General features: G+C 39.0%; 1 protein-coding gene across 1 annotated transcript in view; it reads right to left on the minus strand.

Annotated features, from left to right (window-relative positions):
- PPT2 (palmitoyl-protein thioesterase 2) overlaps window positions 1-5,586 on the minus strand; it is a 28,894-nt gene that overhangs the window by 4,760 nt on the left and 18,548 nt on the right. The window lies entirely within an intron of this gene.

The raw sequence follows: 5,586 nt of genomic DNA on the forward strand, positions 1-5,586 counted from the left end.
AACAACAACAACAACAACATATAATGCTTTGCATCTTACCAACAAAATTGGGATCATCTAAACTTAGTCAAGTTAGCTAATTCTAAATACAAAGTTTTCTCACACACACACAAAAATAAATAAGTGGTAAAGCAAGGATGCTAATGAGGCCTAAGCTACTCTTTTTTTTTTTTAAGTATTTTACATAAACGAGTTAATTTCACCCTCACAACAACCCTACAAGGTTGTTGTCCTCACTTGACATGTAAGGAGACTGAGGAGCTTAGAAAGTAAATGACTTCAAGTTCAGAAGTAGTCTAGTTATGTTTTCTGGTTCTCAACCACAATGTTTCACTGCTTTTCTTTGAAGGATGTATTTTAGAGAGCTGTGGGAGAGAGGAGGGAAGAGAGGAAATGCTAATACAAATATGGCCAAATGCTACCACTTTGGAAAGCTAGGCAAAGAGTATACAGGAATTGTTTGTACTCTTTTAGTGACTTAAATAGAAAATTACTTCAAAATAAGTTTCAAATGTACATCTTCCTCCCCTCTCAGGATTGAGTGGGCTGTGACTTTCAGGTGAGCAGTCAATTCTGACTCAATGGGACTCCATTTGTGTCAATATACAACAGTGTTCTGTGGGTGTTTCAATAGCTCATCTTTTAGAAATGATCTTTTTTCTAGTATTTCTGGGTGGACTCAGCAGCTAAGCATACTAATTGTTGGTACTACTCAGAGACTTTTTAGAGACATTTGGTAATCATGGAAACCAGGCCTTGCCATTTCAGGCTGGTATTAACAGGTAACAGGAAATTGCTATTTACAGGCAATTTTTACTTTATCTCTTTAAAAATCAATCTTGGAATTTTTACAAATTACCTATTCCCCCCCCCCCAACACAGGGCATAAAAGTAGCTGCTAAAAAAGGAAATATGCTTCAAATTTGTCACAAGAATCATCATTTTATAAAAATAATTGATAACTGCAAAAAACACATTTATTAATGAGCTTTATGTTGCTCTCTTAAGATTTTTATCATTAGAGTTAGTAGGTATATGGAAAGAACATTAATTATGTTTACAATAGATATATGTGAATAATTTCTAAAAAGAACAAAATAATACTAGTTCATTTTTTAAAATTAGGAATATTTAACTGACATGAGCCCTGAGTAAGCAGACAAATACCAACAGTGGAAAACCCAAGGGATGTGGAAACACGGATAAGCAGACCCTACCTAACATGAGGCAATCAGCAAAGACTTCCCTACCTAACATGAGGCAATCAACAAATGTTTCCCTACCAACATGAGGCAATCAGCAGAGGCTTCCCAATGAGGATCTCGGAGAAGGCTCTCCCAGGCAGAGGGAGCAGTGAGTGAAGAGGTACAGAGGGGAGAAACAGCTGGGTATGTGTGAGCGCTGGGTCAAGGGCCTTTTAAAGGACATGCTGAAAAGCTGGATTTCACAAAGGCTGGGAAATCTGTTTTCAAAATCTGCTAGAGAAACTAGGATCAGAAAGGTCTAGGGTCCCCATGAGTTGGGGACAACTCAACGGCAGCTAATAAAGCAGTGTAGCCACATGGACCAGGATTTTAATCAAGTCCCATCGTGTAAGACTGTTCTTTTTATTTTTTTCAACTTATTGTGTTTTGAGTGGATGTTTACATACAGAATGGTACTCCATTCAATCCTTCACACTTATTTTGTGTTATGATATTGATTATTTTTTTTGTTTTTGTTTTTTTTTTACATTGATTATAATCCCTACATTGTAGCAGCCCTGTTCCTAATATCTCTCTGTGGTTCTTGTTTCATTCATCCTTCTTCTCTTCCCTCGCTGCCTGCCTTCTGGGCTTTTACCCTGGGCAAATGTTGCCCTTTTGATTTGTATAGTTGACTATTCTGAGGACTGAGTACCTCCCTAGTGTTACTATTTACCTTCAAGATAGATTACTTGACTTAAAGTTGTGCCAAAAGGTGAGTCCAATTCCAAGCTAAAAGGGTGACTAAGGGCCATAATCTTAGGGTTCTGTTCCATCAGTCTCTATCAGACAAGTAAACCTGACCATTTTTATGATTTTGAATTTTGTTCTACATTTATCACCCACTCTGAGACTGTTACTTATCCTCTTAGATCTAATACTACCACCCTCAAAGAGAGGCAGTAAAACAGTGTTGCTAAAAGGTCAGACAGACTGACTTAATAATTTATCAACTATGAATTTAAGCAAATGGGGGAGAAAATTTCTCATCATTATTTTGTCTCCTCAGATGTCAAATAAGGATAATAGCCTTTATTTCATAGGGTTGTTGTGAGGATTAAATGAACTACTATATAAAATGTATTTAGAAGACTACCTTGGAGCAATTACAAAAAGAATACTATATAATCATGCCTGCCTTCTGAGCTTTGCTCCTGGGCAAATGTTGAAAGTGACAAAAGAGCTTGCTGCTAAAGATCAAGGATAACAGCCTTCAATATGAATTACATCTCTATATCAAGAAAACAAAAATCCTCACTTCCGGGCCAACGGGTAACATTATGTTAGAGAAAAGACTGAAGTTATCAACATTTTCTTTTACTTGATTACAAAATCAACACTTTTGGTACCAGCAGTCAAGAAATTGAAAGACCAATATAATTCTAAATGGAGAAAGACTAAAAGTATTTTCCTTGCAAACAAGGGACCAGAGAAGGATGCCCACTGTCACCACTACATGCTAGGGCAATACAACAAGAGAAGGAAATAAAAGGCATCCAGATCAGCAAAGAGAGGGCTAAACTGTGTCTATATGTAAATTATATGATAGTGTACACAGAAAACCCCAAGGAGTAAAAAACAAAACAAAAAAACCCTGTTAGAGCTAGTGAACAAATTTAGTAAAAGCATATAAGATCAATATCTAAAAATCAGCAGGATTCCCCTACAGTGACAAAGAGAATTTGGAGAAGGAATACCATTTACAATAGCCAACCACAAATTGAGACACTTGGGAGCGAACTTAACTAGAGACACAAAAACCTACACAAAGAAAACTATAGTACATTTCTGCAAGATACAGTAAAAGACCTAAATAAGGGGGAAATGTTCCCTGTACACAGACTGTTGTTGTTGTTGTTGCTATGTGCCATCAAGTCACCTGAGACTCATAGCAATAGCCATAAATCCTGCTCTATCCTGTGCCAATCTCTTTGTCTCTGACACACCTACCACCATTACTCCAGTCACTGAATCAATCCATCTCATTCAGGGTCTTTTTTTCTTGCACTGTCCCTCCACCCTCCCAAGCATGAGATTCCTCTCCAAGGACTGGTCCTGTCTTGCAATATGTCCAAAGTATGTCAGACGAAGCTTCAGAATTCTTGCCTCCAAGAAGCAGCCTGGCTTCACCCTATCCAGGACAAACTTGTTTGTTCTCCTAGCAGTCCATGGTATACTCGATACTTTTCTCCAGCACCACAGCTCAAAGGCATCAATTCTCCTTCTCTTACTCTATGTCATTGTCCAGCTTTCTGATGCATAGCAAGTAATTGCAAAGACCATGGCCAGGATCAGGTGCACCTTAGTCTCTAGACTGACATCGTTGCTCTTCAGTACTCTTGAGAGGTCCCTAACAGTTGACGTTCCCAAAGCAATTTGTCTTTTGATTTCCTGGCTGCTGGTACCAAGAATGTTGATTGCAGAGCCAAGCAAATTGAAGCTGTTAACAATCTCAATATCTTCACCATCCATACTGATGCTGCCAGTTGGCCCAGTGGTGAGAATCTTTTTCTTGATATTGAGCTTCAATCCATATTGAAGGCTTCAGACCATGACCACCTGCAGCAAGTGCTTCAGGTCCTCCTCAGTTTCAGCAAACAAGGTTGTGTCATCTACATAATCCAGGTGGTTGATGAGTCTTCCTCCAATTCCGATGCCACCTTTCTCTTTATAGAGCCCAGCCTCCTGGATGATCTGTTTTGCATATAGATTGAAAAGGTATGGAGATAGGACACATCCCCATCGTACAATCCCAATTCAGATAACAAATTCATTTTTCAAGGGGATCAAAACAGAAATTGTCAAGTTTATTAGGAAAGAGACCCTGAATAAGCAAAGCATTTCTGAAAAACAAAAATGAAGTGGGAGGCATAGCACTCTCTGACCTCAAAACCTACTATACAGTGGTAGTAACCAAAACAGCATGGTACTGGTACAATGACAGATACATAGACCATAACAGAATCAAGAAACCAGAAATGGACCTCTCTATCTACTGTCAACTGGTATTTGACAAGGAAATAAAATCTATCAAATGGGAAAATAACAACCTCTTCAAAAAATGGTGATGACAAAACTGAACTGCTACCTGCAGAAAGCTGAAACAGGATTCACATCTCAGAAACCTAGGAGTAAAGCCCAAATCCCTAAAGTTCATAAGAGACAAACTAGGATCAAGCATAGAAGGCCTGGTCTGTGGTATAAAGAGACTGACAAATACAGCCAGAAATGCACATTCTGGAGAGGATAAAATTGATGAATGGGACTTTCTAAAGATTAAATCTCTGTGCTCATCAAAAACGTTTTCCAACGGGGTGAAAAGAAAACCTACTGACTAGGGAAAAACATTTGGCAATACCATCTCAAATAAGGATCTCATAACAAAAATTTACAGACTATTCCTGGGTCTCCAGAAGAAAAAAAACCCCAATAACCCAGTTACAAAATGGGCAAAAGATAAAGACTTTTTACAGAGAAAGACATTCAGATGGCCAGCAGACACATGAAGAAATGTTCAAAATCACTGGCAATGAGATGCAAAACAAAACTGCAATGAGATACCACCTCACCCCCCAGTAGCAGTGACAAAGTTTAGCATGCAGCAAGCAGTAAATATTGGAGAGGATGTGGAAAGGTGAAAACTCTCATACACTGGTGGTGGGATTGAAAAATGGTACAATCACTCTTAAAAGCAATGTGGCATTTCTTCAAAAAGTTGAACAAAGAAAGTCCTCCCTCCATATGACTCACCTATTCCACTACTAGGAATATTTTGTTGTTACTGTTGTTGTTGTTGTTGCTAGGTGCTTTTGAGTCAAGTATGACTCATAGCAACCCTATGAACAAAAGATCTGAACCCAGTCCTGTCCTGCGCCATATTCACACTTCCTGGCACACAAGAGCTCATTGTAGCAGTCACCGTGTCAACGGTCTTCCTCTCCTTCTCTGACCTTCCACCCTTCCCAACATCATGTTCCTTTCTAAGGAATAGCACCTCCTAGCAATATGTCCAATGTATTTGAGGCAAAGCCTCATTATTCTTGCCTCCAAAGAACACTCCAGCTGCACCTTCTCCAAGACCTGTTTGTTCTCTTGGTTGTCCACAGGATGTTCAGTGTTCTTCTCCAACACTACAGCTCAAAGACATCAATTCTTTTTCTGTCATCCTTATTCATTGTTCAGGTCTCGCATGCATAGCTAGTAATCAGAAAGACTATGGACTGAATCAGACGCACCTTAGTCCTCAAACTAACATCACTACTCCTCAGTAATTTGGAAAGGTCCCTAATTGCAGATTTCCCCAGGGCAATGCATCTCCTTATTTTCTGACTGCTTGTACCAA

Source organism: Elephantulus edwardii, unplaced genomic scaffold, assembly GCF_000299155.1.
Source record: "Elephantulus edwardii isolate Elephantulus edwardi_28Jun2011 unplaced genomic scaffold, EleEdw1.0 scaffold00184, whole genome shotgun sequence".
Taxonomy (NCBI): domain Eukaryota; kingdom Metazoa; phylum Chordata; class Mammalia; order Macroscelidea; family Macroscelididae; genus Elephantulus; species Elephantulus edwardii.